General features: G+C 37.2%; 1 protein-coding gene and 1 non-coding gene across 2 annotated transcripts in view; one reads left to right on the forward strand and one right to left on the reverse strand.

The window, feature by feature from the left end:
- Window positions 1-18,569, forward strand: part of Dip2b (disco interacting protein 2 homolog B) — a 240,745-nt gene that overhangs the window by 46,025 nt on the left and 176,151 nt on the right.
- LOC124984130 (small nucleolar RNA SNORA18) lies at window positions 7,291-7,424 on the reverse strand. Its single transcript, XR_007108590.1, has one exon. It is a non-coding gene; the product is annotated as a small nucleolar RNA SNORA18 (small nucleolar RNA).

Consider the following 18,569-nt stretch of genomic DNA (forward strand, 5'->3'; position numbering starts at 1 on the left):
CTGATTAGGTTATGATTCTCATAACATAATCATTTCACCTCTAAACCTTGCGTTTTCTCACACATGAGCTTTTGGGAGGCACCTAATATCTAAACCATAACACTTGTGTTCAAATAGTAGTCATGATAGCTAAAAATCTTCATTGCTGTGGATTCTTTTTTTTTAATCTTTTTTTTATTGATGGATCTTTATTTTATTTATTTATATGTGGTGCTGAGAATCAAACCCAGTGCCCCACACATGCTAGGCAAGCACTCTACCATTGAGCTACAACTCCAGCCCTAATTGCTGTGAATTCTTTACATGAATTTTTCTAATCCTTAGAATAACCTTCATAGGTAGAATCCCCACTTTATAGTTGAGGAAACTGAGGTTCATGAGATTAAATAGTTTTCTTAAGGCCTTTCTGGCCCACACCTCTCTGCCTTTTAAGCCAATTCTCTTTCCATTACACTATCAGCCACCCCAAGCTTTGATGTGTCTGCCAGGGGGAGAGACTGATATGGAACTAAAGGCAGTGCTTTTGCCTCCTGAGAATTTTCAAGAAAAGTAAGCAGAACCAAATCACAGGTCATTTATCAAGAAAGTCATATGAAAACATTTTCCATGAAGGAACTAGGGAGACAGGAAGTAGACCAGGAAATAAATTGGGATGATGAACAAAGAAAAAACTGCTTGGTTAGTCATCAGAATGGAACGACTAGAACAGATGAGAGGCAAAGATAGAAAACAGAGAAGGGGCAAGGTGCAGGCATACCACAAACTGATTTGAATGAGCTCTCACAAAGAGTTCCTCTAACAGTATTTTTCCTTAAAACACATTTTTTTAAAAAATTTCTTTCTTGCTGGGCTGGGGTGTATCCTTAAAGTGAGGCACCAAACTAAACAGAGTATGAAAGTTAGGAACTAGGAATGCCTAATTAATACTGTAAGCTCCATGCGCGCTGCTTGACACACGGTAGATACTCAAACACCATTTTACCTTTCAGGGAAGTTGAGGCTTCAACAGACCCCAAAAAGACTAGGAGTTAGCCACGTGGACAAGATAAGGAAGATAGGAGTGACCCATTTAGAGGCAGGAACTGGATGAGAGCTTGAAAAAGCATGGAACTTCAGGTCTTAAATTTTGCCTTAGTGGGTTAGTAGCAGTGAATGGCTGCAGATGAGACCGAAGACTCATTGAGGGCTGTTTTGTCATTTGAATGAATTTGTATTTTATTTTGTAGTCAGTGAATACCACTGAAAAACTTTAATCAGTGGAGTGATATGATGAAATTTGTATATTTGTCCTTTGGAATACAGATTTTGTATTGAGTCCAATTCAGCTCAAATACTACTTAGGGAACTGCTGCCATGGTCGAGGCGAGAGATGATGCATGAATTTTAAAAGTGGTCCTAACAATCTATTTTTAGTTCCCCAAGCATGCCTTAATATATTTTTTTTGTGGTCCCCCAAGTTTTAAAAATAGAATTCACATACCATAAAATTCACCCTTTTAAAGTACACAGTCCAGAGATCTTTAATATATTTACAAATTTTGCAGCCATTATCACTGTCTACTTCTAGAATATTTCTTTTTTTCATGTTTATTTCATTTATTTTATGTGGTGCTGAGGATTGAACCCAGTGCCTCACACATGCTAGGCAAGTGCTCTACCACTGAGTCACAACCCCAGTCCCTCGAACATTTTCATTGGCAAGAAACCCTTGCCAATAAGGTTCCCTATTTATCCCTTACCCCAGTCTTGGCAATTACTGATTACTTTTTGACTCTTTGGATTTGCCTATTCTGGACATTCCATATAAATAGAATCATATAATATGTGGCCTTTTGTGTCTGATTTCTTTAATGTAATATTTTCAGTGTTCATCATATATCAGGAGCATGTATTAATACTTAATTTTTTTGACTGAATATTTCATTGTATGGATGTACCATAATTTGTTATCCATTTATCAGTTAATGAATAGGTTAATTAATTTAGATTGTTTACTTTTTGGCTATTTTGAATAGTGCAGCTGTGAACATTCACGTGCAAGTTTTACCTGGTAGTGGAATTGGTGGGTTATATGGTAACCTAGCAATTATGTTAAACTTTTTGAGGAACTGCCAGACTGCTTTCCAACGGTGCTGGACCAGTTTGTTTTTCCACCAGCAGTGTGAGGGATCCAACCTTTCTACATCCTTGCCAGCTCTTACCTGTATTTCACTGCATAATTGTCACCACAGCGTTAACATATTTACAAGTATTTCATGCATCCTAATGTTGCACCAAAGGCACTTTAGTAATTGATTTTTCAAATGTAATGCCAGCACAATTAAAAAAAAAAGGCTTTACATAATGGTTGCACCTCACTTTTTTTTTTTATTCTAGGGTTTGAATCTAGGGGCACTTAACCACTGAGCCACATCCCCAACTCTCTCCCCACTTTTTTGGCAGAAAAATTTGGTATAAAATCTGTGATGATTATCTGGTAAAATACAGTATCTATCGTGATGATATAGTAGGTGTATAAATAGGTTGTCATTTTATTGTTGAGTTGTAAACTTTTATTTTCCTCACCTTCGTTTTCCTCTCTTCCTCCTTTCCTTTCTTTTCTTTTCTTTTCTTTTTTTTTGTGATACTGGGTATTGAGTCTAGGTATCTTTACCACTGAGGTATATCCCCAGCTCTTTTTTATTTTATTGAGACAAGGTCTCACTGAGTTGCCAAGGCTGGTCTCAAACTTGTGATTCTCCTACTTTAGCTTTTAGAGTAGCTGGGATTACAGGCACACAATAGCATGCTCAGTTTTTAAAACACACTGTGGATCCTTGACCCCTTATCAGATACACAATTTGTAAACATTTTCTCCTTCTTTGTGGGTTTCTCTTACTCTTCTTCCTCTTCCTCCACCACTGCTGCCACTGGCACCAGCACCAGCACTACCACCCAGGACCTTACACATGATCTCCACTCCAAGGGTTCTTTCACCCATCCATCCATCCTTCCATCCTTCCTTCCTTCCTTCCTTCCTTCCTTCCTTCCTTCCTCCCTTCCTCCCCCCTACCCCGCCAAACCCCTGCTCCAGGAATCAGTTTATTTTCTCTAAAATGACAGGATCAGTCAAGGGTTCTTTCTTGAGCATATCCTTTGAAGCACAGAAGTTTTTAATTCTCATGGTCCAACTTACCTGTTTTCCCCACCTCTGGGTACTTATGCTTTTGGTGTGGTATCTAACACTGTGGCCTAATGCAGGGTCATGAAGAATAGTACCTGTGTGTTCTTCTGAGTTTCATAGTTTTAGTTTTTACATTTAGATCTGTTCTGTTTTGAGTTAATTTGTATATATGATGTTAGAGGTCCATATTTTTTCTTTTGTGGATGGATATCTAGTTATCCTAGTTCTATTTGTTGATACGATTGTCCCTGCCTCCCATTTCATTGTCTTATACCCTTGTCAAAAAATCAGCTGACTGTAAATATAAGGGTTTATTTCTGGATACTTGGTTCTTTTTCATTGACTATATGTTTATCCTTATTTCTATATCACCCAATCTAGATGACTGTAACTTTGTAGTAAGTTTTAAAACTGGAAGACACCAAGTCCTTCAAATTTTGTTCTTTAAGATTGTTTTGACTGCCAAACTGTTTCTTGCTGACTTTTTGTTCTTTATATCTAGACGACTTCTGTTCTTCTTTTCCTGGAAAATTTTACTTACCCTTTAAAACTTTGAGCGTTCTGTTTTAGCTTTTGTGAAATGGGTTTGCTCTTTCCCTCAACCTACCACTTTATTAATCTTAATCTTCCTGAATGTTGAGGTGGGCAAACTAGATCTAAATCTAGTCAGTAGCATGTATTTTTATGACGCAGGAACTAAGAATAGGGTCTACGTTTTTAAGACGCGTGTTGGCACATGGGTAATGTCAGCAACTTTTCGAGGCTGAGGCAGAAGGCTTGCAAGGTTGAGGCCAGCCTCAGTAACTTAGTGAGCCCCTAAGTGACTTAGTGAGACCTTGTCTCAAAATAGAAAATAAAGAGGAATGGGAATGTGACTCAGTGGTAAAATGCTCCTATATTCCATCCCCATTACCCCTCCCCCCAAAAAGTTAAAATTTAATGGTTATGTAAATATCTACATAAAACTCTTGATTTTGCCTTTTAGTCAATAAAGCCTAAAATGTTTACTTTTTCTCTCTCTCTCTCTTTCTCTCTCTCTCTCTTTTTTTTTTTTTTTTTGGTTTTGGGGATTGAACTCAGGGGCACTTGACCACTGAGCCACATTCCCTGCCCTGTTTTGTATTTTATTTAGAGACAGGGTCTCACTGAGTTGCTTAGGTATCTTGCCATTGCTGAGGCTGGCTTTGAACTTGTGATCCTTCTGCCTCAGCCTCCTGAGCTGCTGGGATTACAGGCATGTGCCACTGTGCCTGGCTACTTTGCTCTTTAGGAAAAAAAATTTCTGATATCTGTATTTGTCACATAACATGAATATAATATTTTACATGTCTCATACTAGACGGAGCTTTTTAAGAACAAGAACGAGCAGATAATATGATCCTATATCTAGAAAAAAAAAAAAAACTCTACTGAAAGGCTGCTAGAGCTAATAAACAAATTTGGCAAAATAGCAGATTACAAAATCAACATACAAAGATCAATAGCTTTCCTATATGCCAACAATGAATCTGCTGAGAAAGAAGTCAGGAAACAGTTTCATTCACAGTAGTCTCAAACAACAACAGCTACAACAAAAACCCTAGGAATAAATTTAACCAAGGAGATGAAAGACCTCTACAGTGAAAAATATATAACATTGAAGAAAGAAATAGAAAATGAGTTCAAAAGATGGAAAAGGCCTCCCATGTTCATGGATAGGTGTAATTAATTTTATTAAAATGACTACTACCAAAAGCAATATACAGATTCAATGCAGTACCCATCAAAATACCAATGTTAAAATGATTAAATGATACCAATGATTAAAGACCTAGGAATTAGACCAGAAACTATGCAACTCCTAGAAGAAAATGTAGGGTCAACACTCTAGCATATAAGTACAGGCAATGACTTTCTCAGTAGGACCCCTAAAGTTCAGGAAGTAATGCCTAGAGTTAATAAATGCATTGACATTTAACTAAAAGCTTTTGCACAACAAAGGAAACAATTAGGAATGTGAAGAGATAATCTACAGAATGGGAGAAAATCTTTGCACCTACTCTTCTGGCTTAACCACCGAGTCATATCACTAGCCCTTTTTTATTTTTTATTTTGACACAGGATCTCACTAACTCGCTTAAGCCCTCCCTAAGTTTCTGAGATTGACTTGAACTTGCAGTCCTCCTGCCTCAGCCTCTCAAGCCACTGGGATTACAGATGTGTGCCACTGCACCTGACTAAACAGAAGAAATGCAAATGGCCAACAAATATATGGAAAAATGGTCATCATTAGCAATCTGGGAAATGCAAATCTAAACTACACTGAGATTTCTTCTCACATAGTCAGAATGGCAGTCATCAAGAGTACAAATAGTAATAAATGCTTGCTAGAGAGGATGTGGAGAAAAAGAACACTTTTACACTATGGGTGGGATTGTAAATTAATACAACCACTGTGGAAATCAGTATGGAGGGTCCTCAGAAGACTAGGCATGCAACCACCATATGACCCAGCTATACTGCTCCTTGGTATTTATCCTGAAGAATTAAAGTCCTCGTACTACAGTGATACATGCATACCCATGTTTGTAGCAGTCCAATTCACAATAGTCAAATTATGGAACCAGATAAGGTGTCAATCCATGGATGAATGGATAAAAAACATGTGATATATATACACACACAATGGAGTGTTATTCGGCCATAAAGACAAATGAAATTATGTCATTTACAGGAAAATCAGTGGAACTAGAGACAAATATATTAAGTGAAATAAATCAAACTCAGAAGGTTAGGGGTAGTAGCTTTTCTCTTATGTGGAAGCTGTAGAGGAAAAAAGGAAAAGAAAGGTGAGTGCTGGATCTTATGAAAATCAAAGGGAGATCAGTAGAGGAAAGGAACAAAGAGGTAGGAGATAACGAGGGAGAGGGAAAGCACTAAGGAGTGAAATTGGCCAAACTATATTGTTATGTGGTAAATTGTGTGCACGTTTGCATACAACAACAGATCCCATCAGTATGAACAAATGTAATGCCCCAATAAGATTAAAAAAAAAAAAAAGTGTGTGTATGTGGGAAGAAAAAGGACAAGCCAGATAGATGTAATGGTGCACGCCTATAATCCCAGAGACTTGGCAGCCTGAGGCAGGAAGATTGCATGTTGGAGGCCAGCCTCAACTATTTAGTGAGACTTCTGTCTCAAATTAAAAATAAATAGGGTGGGCTGGGGTTGTAGCTCAGTGGTAGAGTGCTTGCCTAGCATGTGTGGGGGGCATTGGGTTCAATCCTTAGCACCACACAAACAATAAATAAATCAAAGGTATTGTGTCCATCTACAAAATAAATAAAAAGGGCTTGGGATACAGCTCAGTGTTAAAGGATCCTTGGGATCAATCTCCAGTACCAAAACAAAAAAAAAAAGAACAAGGAACCAAATTGTCTTTATCTGTCCCTATCTTCTAGGCAAATGCTTAGTACACAGTAGTAATTTAGGGAATGGAGTTTGAATAAATGGCGTGGCACAGGGTGATGTTTCTACTACTTATTGATTTAATTTTAAAAGCATAAAGGGTTTCTTTTTTTATTATGATGTTAGGCAAAATTTATTAAAGTCAATACTTTTTTTTTTTTTTTTGGTGGTGATGATACTGGGATTGAACCCAGGGCCTCACACATGCCTAGCAAGTACTCTGTTACTGAACTGTACCTGAGTGTAATACTTTTATTTAAAATTTAAATTTAATTTAATTGTTATTTAAAAAATTTTCACATGTGATTCCTTCCACTGTCTGTCAAGGTCACTAAACTTCATTAAGATTCCTCTAAAACTTGAATCATGACCCATCTTCAGGAGAGTCCTTTTTCAAAGAACTGATGTTTAATCCACAGTTGTCCTGTTGACCCACAGTGCCTTTATTTGGACCTTTTTTTTTCTACTTGTATTATGAATTGGCTAGTACCAAAATTCCCCACCCAGGATCTTTTAGATTTTTTTTCAAGCAGTTTACTTTAGGGCCATTTTTAGGGTAGATAGATCTGCCTGGTTTTTATCTTCTAACACTCCCTCGGATTATGAATGAGTTTAAATGTATTGGTTCCTTTACACTCAAGATTAGTAACCAGAATTATTATGTCTTTCATACTTTTAATAACTGTCTTGGACTTCCTTCCCATAGACGTAACAAATGGTTTTGTGAGTAAAGCAAAACCACAGATTTACTCTCCTAGGCCTTTGCAATAATGTATGACTGCAGGAAAAAAGCTCCACTGGGATAGACCTTAACTAGAGAGATAGTTTAAAATTGTAATTTAGTAATTCTTGTTTTTAAATAATGCTCTATATAGCTGGGTGTGGTGGCTCACACATCTAATCCTAGCTCTTGGGAGACTGAGGCAGGAAGATTGTGAGTTCAGTTGCCTCAGCAACTTAATAAGGCCCTAAGCATCTCAGCAAGACTCTGTCTCTAAATAAAATATTTAAAAAAGGACTGGGGATGTAGATGTAGTTCAGTGGTTAAGCACCCCTGGGTTCAATCCCCAGTACCAAAAAAAAAAAAAGTTATAAAAGCGTGCAGAAGACTAGAACAGAACCATCATATGACCCAGCTCTATCACTCCTGGGTATTTATCCAAAAGTCATCATACTATAGTAATACATGCATACCCATGTTTATAGTAGTGCAATTCACAATAGTCAAATTATGGAACCAACTTAGATGTCTATCAGCAGATGAGTGGATTAAGAAAATATGATATATATACACAGTGGAGTTTTGTTGAACTGTAAAGAACAAAATTATGTCATTTGCTAGAAAATGGATTTGTAAAGCATCATGTTAAATGAAATAAGCCAGACTCAGAAAGTCAAGAATTGTATTTTTTTCTGTCATATGTGGAAACTGGAGGAAAAAAAGAGAAATAAGGAGGTATTATGAAAATAGAAGGAAGACCAGTAGGATAGAGGAAGTAGGCCAGGGGAAGGGAGGAAAAGTGTGTAAGGAGGTGTAAGGAGGGTACTGGGGAATTAAATTGACCATATTATGAACAAATATGCACAGTGAATCCTATTATGTATATTTTATTGTGCACAAATAAGAGCATTTTTAAAAAGCATGAATTTCATATATATATATGTATATTAGAATCTATTTACACCTTAAAATGCACTTACAAAATGTACTAATGAAGCACCTTTTTAACAGAAAAGTCAAGAGTATAGTACAGATAACATAAGATTTACAGAGGAATTACATAGCATGGTAGAATGAAAGCAGAATTCCTCCTCTTGTGCTAGGGATTGAATCAAGTGCACGCCCGTCATCTCAGTGATTGGGAAGCTGAGGCAGGAGGATTGTAAGTTTGAGGCTAGCCTCAACAACTTAGGTCCTAAGCAACTTGGTGGGATCCTGTCTCAGAATAAAAAATAAAAGAGAGATGGGGATGTTGCTTAGTGGTTAAGTGTTCCTGGGTTCAATCTCTGGTACCAAAAAATAAAGTGCTGGAGATATAGCTCAGTGGTTGAGCCCTTGACTAGCATGTGCCCTGGGTTTAATCTTCAGTATCATGAAACAAACAAACAGAAAACTTGGCTGAAATAATTTATTGGAACCATCTGTTTTTAGAAGATAATAAAGCAGTAACTCAGTGCAGGGTTAATTTTGTGTAATCTGAGACCCAATAATCACATGTTGCGCTATCTACCCTTAAAAATAATAGAACAAATGGTAAGACTATATGTAGAGTCATGTGTTACTTAATGGCAGGAGTATAATAAAAGCATTACTAGGGATATCTAGTGTGAACATCAAGAGCGTACTTACGCAAACCTAGGTGGTATAGGCATATCAGTCACCTGATTGTGGTCCTTTTTTTTTTTTTTTTTTTTTTTTGGTGGGTACTTAAGATTGAACCTAGGGCCTAGTGCATGCTAAGTATGCATTCTAACGCTGAGCTGCACCTCCAGCCCCTTCATATGGCCTCTTGATGCAGTCAAGAAGTGGGAGATGAGGCACATGAGTATTTTCTGTTTGAGGCTACTGGCAGTGTACCATGGCATAGTGTTGTACAGTACATTTTTTTTTTTTGATAAATAAAAGGAGTCAACTCTAATGATAAAAGTATAGTATAGTAAATACATAAACCAGTAACATAGTCACTTATTATCAAGTATTATATATTTCATATACTTTTATGTACCTATACATTTATATGACTTGCAGTGCAATAGGTTTGTGTACACCTGCATCAACAAAAACATATAAGCAATGTCTTGTGCTGATAGCTCTATTATAATCTACAGGGACTATGTCGTGTATATTTCATCTTTCTTGACGTGTGTTATGAAGGTACAGACTGTAAGCACAAAGTGGGAAACGTTTTAAACATTTGTTAGTGGAAAAACAGTAAAATTATGATTTATTCTTACTATTCATCCACTTAAATGAACTAGAATGTGTGGGTCAGAGGGTATATAGGAAATATCTGTACCTTATGTTCAGTCTTGTCATGAATCTAAAACTGCTCACAAAAGGCTAGAGTTATAACTGTATTGTGCTAAAAATGTCTAAAATTTATTGTTAAATGAAAATAAGATATGACACACTATAGAATGATTCATTTTTGTTTTATGAAATATGTGTATATGTTATTTGTGTGAGAATAGAAAAAAGCACATAAATCGTAATTGTAATTTTCCTGTGTATTTGAGTTTAGAGGGGCAGAGGAAAAAATTTACTTCTTACTAGATATACTTCCAAAAAACTGACACTTTTTTGGGTGTATTTTTCAATTAAAACAATCTTAAATTAGCAAAATTAGTGGAGAGGGGGAAGTGAAGTTTTTTAAAAATATATATCCATATTCATATTTATGTATATGCTATGTATGTCTATAGATAGTTACAGCATATATATAAATACACACCCACAAACATATCATGTATAGTGACTACAGTATTATATTCATTCATGCTGCAGGGTGCCTTGTATTGGCATGGCAGGTGTCGCTCTTGTGTAGCCCCACCCCCCCCCCCCCCACTTTTTGAAGCTGGAGGTTGAATCCAAGGCCTTGGATATGCTGGGCAACTGCCACACTGAGCTACATCCCTAGTTTGTGTTTGCATTCATTTTTAAGTGCAGGACACAATTTTTTTTTTTTTTTTTCACATCACAGCATATAATAATAACTCTTAGGTTCTTTAAGAAGTGATGGGATTTGTTTTGAAAATATAGTTTTCAGGCATTGCAATAATGTGTGTTCAGGATTCTCTTAATACAGGTTATAGCTTGTTCATGTCTCTTGAGTTAAAGTTTAGATTTTATGGTAATTAACTAACTATATAACCTTTGAAACTGAACAAAGAAAGTATTTCAGACTAGTGAAATTATGAGTACAGCTGCTTTGGGTTTGTACTATAAATTTGAATTCCCTTCTGCTGAGCAAATCAGGGATGAATGGTTAAAAAAAAAGTGTGATTGGTTTCATGTTTAGTAAGACATTGGTAGCCTGTTTAAATTCCTTTTATAATGATCACTTATAAATATGTAGTTCATACCTGTGTGCTCTTATGTTTCATTCTGAAATTTTTCTTCATGTGGTGCTTGGGGATTGAACCTAGGGTTTCATGCATGCTACTCAACACCGGTATCATGAGTTATAGCCCCATCCCCTATTTTGAATAATTTTAGAAAAACTGAATTTTATGACTTGATATTTTATATAGATTTAAATTTCTTATGTGATTGAAGAAATGTTCAAGGTTTAACAAGGCATTTAGTTGAGATTTGGAAATTTTCTTAATCCTTTCTTCCTTGTTACTGGCAGTTTTAGATTTTGTAGTGAATCTCCAGTTAGCAAGTTATGTAGGCTATTTTCCTTCTTTAGACAGTGGAATGGCAACCAGTTTGCTCTATATTAGCTCTTACCCAGTAAATAAGGTTCTTAGAACTGTGAATTTTGTTATTCAAGCTTGATCAGTTTTGTGTATAATGGGTAATGCTAAGTTTTAAAAATCTCCATGTGATCTCTTGGGTTTAATAATAGTATACTCCTGGTGCCAGCTATTTTTTTTTTTTTTTTTTTAACCCGCTTCCAGTGCAGGGATTGAACCCAGGCCTCACTCTACGACTGAGCTATGTCCCTGGCCCTTCCATCTTGGTTTTTGAGAGTTGCAGCTTCATGCAGATTTTTGAACAGTTTCTTCATTGACCTTTTTCACAAGGCTAGGATAATAACAGGTGAATTGGGAAGTTCAGCTACTCAGAATTTAATTTTGAACACTTAATGAGATACTCAGTCTCAAAGAACGATTAGCCATGGTTACACTGTTCACAATCGTTTTATTAATAGCTCTGTAAGTTTCTTCTGCTTAAGTTACTTTTATTTGCCATTCTCATCCTTCCGGCCTAGGACTTCCCTTTCCTCCTGCACCACTTTCTAGGATATATACCAAGTAGTATATGGTAAGTTTCTCCATTTTCAGTGGAAGTACTGTGCAAGAATAGAAAAGGTGGAGTTTGATTACCAAAGTGAGAATGAAAAAAATGCTTGTATAAAGACATGAGGAAATGTATCGTGTGCTAGGCAACATTCTGCTGCTGAAGAGAAGATGCTAGTGGTACCTACAATGAGCTCACAGTCTAGAACTTGTAGTCTAACAAAAGGTGAAAAGTAACAGAAAAATGTGAGAAGTTTTACAAAAGGGTTGAGGAATAAAACTAACAGATGGCATTTGAAAGATTCATAGGCCCCAAGGGCCCAAGTTATTCATTATTCCTTTCTTTCTGTTCAGCTGTTTCTTAGGGATTTGCTGCTGCTTTTTTTTTTTTTTTTTTTTTTAAACCCAGTGCCTCACATGTGCTAGGCAAGCTCTCTACCACTGAACTACAACCCCAGCTCATGGATTTGTTTCTTACCTTAGCTGTCTTTAAATAACACAAAATAAAACAAAATACATTTGTTTTATTGCAATACAAAATATGTCACAATGATAAATACATTAGAAAATATATCATCCTGGGGGCCAGGCGTGGTGGTGCACACCCATAATCCCAGCGACATGGGAGACTGAGACAGGAGGAAGATCATATGTTAAGGCCAAACTCAGCAACTTAGTGAGACCCTGACTCAAAATTAAATTATGTCTGGGAATGTAGCTTAGTAGTAAAGTACTCCTGGGTTCAGTCATGCAGTTTAGTAGTGTTGAGTATTTTCATTGAGACAGATCTCCAAACTTTTTTTATGGTGCATGTCTGAATCTCAGGGTACCTATTAAACAACTCCTCTTTTCCTGTTCCCCTGGTTACTGCCATCCACTTTTCTGTCTTTATGAATTTGACTATTTTAGATACCTCATGTAAGTAGAATCATACAAATTTATCTTTTTGTACCTGACTTATTTCACTCAGCATAGTGTTTTCAAGGTTTATGTTATAGCATGTGGCAGGATTCCTTCTTTTTTAAGGCTGAATAATATTCCATTGTACGTTTCACATTTTGTTGATTCATTCATCTATCTGTAGTTATATTGTTATCACCTTTGGCATTTGGGAATAGTGCTACAGTGAACATGAAAGTTCAAACATCTATTCAAGTTTATTCAAGTTCCTGGTTGTAGTTTTGGCGTATACCCAGAAGTAGGGTTAGATTTTATGATAGTTCCCTTTTTAATTTTTTGAGGAAACTCTATACTGTTGTCCATAGAAGCTATACCATTTTGCAGTTCCACCAACAGCACAAATGTGTTCCAGTTTCTCCATATCCACACTAACACTTTCTGTTTTCTGTTTTTTTTTTTTTTTTTTAACAGTAGCCCTCCTAGTGGGTAATGTTTTGTTGTGGTTTTGATTTGCATTGTTTTCATGACTGGTGGTGTTGATCATATTTTCATAAGGTTCATTGTCCATCTTAGGAGAAATGTCTATTCAAATCCTTTACCCTATTTTTAAATTAGATTATTTGAATTTTTGTTGTTGACTAATAGGAGTTCTTTATACATTCTGGATACTAGCCTTTCTTTCTTTCTTTCTTTTTTTTTTTTTTTTTGGGGGTGCTGGGGATCGAACCAGGGCCTTGTGCTTACAAGGCAAGCACTCTACTGACTGAGCTATCTCCCCAGCCCCTGGATACTAGCCTTTTAACAGATGCGTGATTTGCAAATATTTTCTCCCTTTCTGTAGGTTGCCTTTTCTCTGTGTTGATTTTGTCCTATGATACACAGACATTCTTAAGTTTGTTGTAATCCCATTTGTTTTTTACTGATGTTTCCTTTTGAAGTCATATCGGAGAAATCATTGATAAATCCAATTCCATGAAAATTTGCCATATGTTTTCTTCTAGGAGTTCATATTGTGTTCAAGTTGTCCTGTTATTTCTCCTATTGATTTACACCCCCAGCTCATTTTTCAAAAGCTTTGAGACAGGGTCAGGCTAAATTGCCCAGGGTGATCTTTTTTTTGGTACCTGGGATTGGACCCAGGGGCGCTTAACAACTGAGCCATATCCTCAGCCATTTTTTATATTTTTCTTAAGACAGAGTCTTGCTGAGTTGCTTAGGGACTCGCTAAGTTGCTGAGGTTGGCTTTGAACTTTCGATCCTCCTGCCTCAGCCTCTGGAACTGCAGGAGGTGTGCTGCGATTGTGTGCGCTTTTGCACCCACCTGCCCAGAGTAATCCTACTGCCTAAGCCTTCCAAGTCACTGGGATTATAGGCCTATGCTACCATCCCCCATGAGTTTCAGGTCTTGCTGTTTAGGTCTTTAACTTTACTATGAATTTTTGCATATAATGTAAGATAAAAGTTCAGTTTCATTCTTCTACATGTGGATATCCAGCTCTCCCAGCAACATTTAACAAGGAGACTGTCTTTTCCTCAGTGAGTAGTTTGAATACTTGTTTTCCTAAATGGTTTTTTTTTTGTTGTTGTTGTTTGTTGTTTTGTGACCTCTACTGCTAAAGTATGTATTCAGACCATTTTAAATTTTATTTTGAGACAGGTTTATGCTAGATTGTCCAGGCTAGCCTCCAACTCACAATCCTCCTGTCTCACTGTTGTGAGTAGCTGGGATTATAGATGTGCACACACAGCACCTAAATTGTTTTTTAAGCAGTCATTTTATTTGTGTGGTCTTTATTTTCTTTGTTGGTACTGGGGATTTGTACCCAGGGGTGCTCCACACTGAGTTACTTCCTTAGTCCTTTACTTTCTAATGTATTTATCAGTGATAATTCTCTAAACTCATTTGCATGAGTCTTCCTGTATATTATCATGTACATCAGGTATTTTGTTAGTTTTATCTTCTTAAATAAATCCATTCTGGAGTCATGTGCCATGTTTAGATGGTTGATCACTAGGTGAATGGCACAGCAGTAGGATGGATCACTTTTCTCCAACTTCCTAGAGATTTCTTTTGCTTGTGTGTTGCATCCTCTATTCTTAGTCTTGTGCCTTCACTTTTTTGAGTAAATTATTTTACTTTGACTTAGTGAATGTCTGAAAGACAACTTTACATGTGACTTATTTCTTCAGTATAGTGTTCTTATCCACAACTTGCCTGGTGTTCCCAATTCCAGAGACCCTTCTAGAAAATAAGTCTACAGCCTTCTGCTTGGGTGAGGAAAGAACATTGTCTTAGCTACGTGTATAAAGGGAGAAGATTTGAGAGTCTAACCTTTCTCATAAGCAAGTCTGTCCTTTTGCAACCTACTTCTTCCGTTTCCGAGAGGGGTCCTGGGCCTCCCATTCCTATCAGGTTTTGGAGTGTAAAGTATAAATCACTGTAAATCACATTGCCTCCTTTTGATCACGTAGGATGCAGGTTTCTCAGGTCTAAGACACCACATTCTACTTTACACATTTCAAAGTTGTGTTGCTGCTATTTCTTTTTTTTGTGTGTGTGCTGTGGGTGAATGCTTTTTTTTTTTTTTCATTTCTTTACTTTTGCTTAGTGAGTTAATGAGAACAGAGTTTGGGCACACATTCAGCTTTCTTTTCCTGGAAGTCCCTGAGCTGCCCTTTACCTCCACTCTTCCCCTCATGGTGGTCTTCTGGTCACCTTTTATCTACTTGTCACCTGTGGTTTACAACTTATATCCTCATCTTATTCCAGCCCCAGTAGTAGTCTTTTTATTTATTTATTTATTTTTGTGGTACTCAGAATTGAACCACCGAGGGGTGCTCTTCACTGAACTACACCCTTCAGCTCCCCTTTATTTTTATTTTGAGGCAGGGTCTTATTGAGTTGCTGAGGCTGGTCTCAAACTTGAGATCCTCATGCCTCAGCCTCCTGAGTCTCTGGGATTACAGGTGTGCAGCATCATGACTAATTCTAGGAGTCTTTAGTACTGATTTTTCAAGCTTTCTGGGGCTTTTTTTCTTTTTTACCTCTTGTGTCTTTTTACTCGACATTCTGGCACCTCTGTATTTCTAGGTGCGTAGATTCTATATTTCTAGGTGCCTTTGGTTTCCTTTAATTCTTGTCATTTTGCCTCCCCTCCTATGTTTCTTTGCTTCTCAAGATACAAAACATATCAGGACTGGGGCAATAGCTCAGTGGCAGAGCACTTGCCTAGCATGTATGAGGTACTGGGTTAGATCCTTAGCACTGCACTAAAAAATAAAATAAAGTCATGTTGTCCATCTACAACTATTAAAAAATTTTTTTTTTAAATATCAAAGGATAGGTTCTAGCTGTGTTGTTTAGTTGTTCAATAAACTATTCTTTTTTTGTTTGTTTTTGTTTTTTTTTTTTTTTTTTTTTGGTGAATAAACTATTCTAAATAGCAGCAAAACCTTCCACCCGTCTGTGGAAATTAAATCCTCGTTGACTAGGGCACATTCTGACTTTGCTCCTCTCTGACTTACTCTCCTTTATTATGTGTCACCATCTCTGACTCCCCATCCTCATACTAACTACTCCTGTATTGATACATCATCTTCCTTGCAGGGTTTTGCCACCATAGAAACAAGTATTTACTCTTTCAGTAAAATAAACATCAAGAATAATAACAGTCTTTACATCTCCAGCATTTTTATTTTTTCTTTTGGAACAGGGTCTTGCTTAGTTGCTGCAGGTTACAAAGTTGCTGAGGCTGACTTGAATTTGTAATCCTCTAGCCTCAGCCTCCTGAATCGCCGGGATTACATGTGTGCACCACCATGTCCAGCTAGAAGGGCTAAGTTTATTGTCCTAAGAGATATATATTGTGAACCTTTCTTATAAAATGGGGATATTAATCTCTTCCTCCTTTATAGGACTTGGACAATCAAAGAGAGATTGAGTGACAGTGGGAAACTCTGAAATGATTGGTAATTTGTGTACCCCATCCATCTTGCTTCTGCATGTTATGGTGTGGGGGCTGCTTTCTGCCTATTATACATGAGCACAAGCTGAACTTGAGTAGATCCCCTAAGGATTTACTGAGGCTTGGGTGATCTCTCCACTTTTTGGTGAATGCCATCCTTGCCCTGTCATCTTAGCCCAGCACACCTGAAGCATTGACTCTGCCATTCTTGGTATGGATTCTTTGTTCCCAGTAGTGAGGGTTTCCTAGGCAGAGGACATCTGTAAGTAGTGTGTGATAGGTGGCACTACCTGCTGTAGCGAATGGTCTGCTCTGGGGGAGATAACCCCTGGGATATCTGCTGGAGTCCATGGTGGGCAAAATGAGCAAGAATTTTATTATCATTATTGCGATCACATCTATATGCATGGATTTCTTAGGCCCGGAAGAATATGGGTTATATAAAGTTAACCAAATCTTAGTAAATTCTAGAGTTTTTACTTTTTCTTCTGAGGTTGAACTTGTATTTCTGCCATGTAATTGGCACTACTCTTTTGTTTAATTGGTCATTTCTTCAAGAAGACAGAAACCTGCCAGGTGCACTGGAAGGGCCTGTAATTCCAGCCACTTGGGAGATTGAGGCAGGAGGATTTCAAGTTTGAGGCCAGCCCCAGCAGTTTAGCAAGTTCATATCTGAAAATAAAAAGGCAAAAAAGCTTGGGATGTAACTTGGTGGTAAAGTGCCCCTGAGTCCAATTCCCACTATCCCCCCTCCCCCACTCCAAAAAAGAAAAAAACAAAAAACTGAGGAAGGGGAAAACCAATGTAAATTTTAAATTTCAGTATTTTTGGAGTTTTATTATATAAATTAGCTTAGTCTGGTTAAGGAAACTGTTAGTGCATTATTTTGGCCAGTCTCCTTTACCCTTTCAAACAACAAATAGAACAAAGTCAAATAGTTTTGCATACAGTAGTGCTGGTTGAAGACATCAGGGTGATTTAAAAGTTTTTGTGCTTCAGCCAAGATAAAGGATTCCTAGGACCTGGAAGGAACCTCAGGAATTCTCTGTTCTTTCATTTTCTATAGGTGGGGAAATGGAGTTTCCCAGAGAGGTGGAGTAGTTGGCAGCACTGTATTTCCAAACTTGTAGTCTACCAAGGAGGAGCATCTAAGTGCAAAAGTAGAAATAAACAACAACAGTTCAGGGAGCTTCCAGTCTGAGATTATGGAGTGAGCACACCTAACAGCCTCTGTTCTTTTTCAAACATCACTAAATGACAATAAGAAAAGGAAAAGCCTTAACTGAGAAGGACAAAAACAACTATAGAAGAAATAACAGCAACAAAAATTTGGAAACTGGAAAACAAGTAGATGATCAGTAACTTAGCAGACTTAAGAAAGCTGAATTTGTGGTGGTAATGGGGAAAGCCAGGTGATTTACACAGTGAAAATCCAAAAGGCTCAGGAATGGCTGGACCAATTCCATCTGGAAGGAGGCATCTTTTCAGTAGGCAAGTAGTTTGAAGCAGAAAGATTCTTTGATAGTTTGAGAAAAGACTCTCAGATCCTTTCCTTTTATTCATGCAGCCAAGAGAGTGCCCTTTCTTCACTTTAGCAGAAGGCTGTGGATTTATTTTTCTGGAAGGGCAAAATATAATGTCTCTAGAATGGTGGACAGCAGGCACACTTGAGGGCAAGAGTGCATTCTGTCTAGTACTTCCAAAGCATGTGTAATTCCCTCCATATCCAATATTATAGTCAAGGTTGATTTAGTTACTCCCTCCACCCCACCCCCCAAGGGACACACTTCTTATTAACTATCTTTTCATGAAGTGAATCAAATAGGATTTTGGGTTTCATTTTCTTTTTTATTCACTCCCATAGTTTGGAAGTTAGTCTTCATAGAAGAGAGGAAGGTGACTTAATGAAGTTAAAAAAATTGAAGGTAAATATTTTTAGTGTTTTACCAAGGCTTATCCTAAATAGTTTGACTACCCTACAATTAATACTTTAAAAAAACGGATTTTGCTATTGTGTATATTGCAGTGCTATTTAGGGCTTTTTACTGCTAGGCAAGTGCTATACCACTGAGCGACAGCCCCAGCCTTGTTCTGTAGACCTTTAGCAATTGCACATGTTGTTTTGAATA

This window comes from Sciurus carolinensis, chromosome 4 (assembly GCF_902686445.1).
Source record: "Sciurus carolinensis chromosome 4, mSciCar1.2, whole genome shotgun sequence".
Taxonomy (NCBI): domain Eukaryota; kingdom Metazoa; phylum Chordata; class Mammalia; order Rodentia; family Sciuridae; genus Sciurus; species Sciurus carolinensis.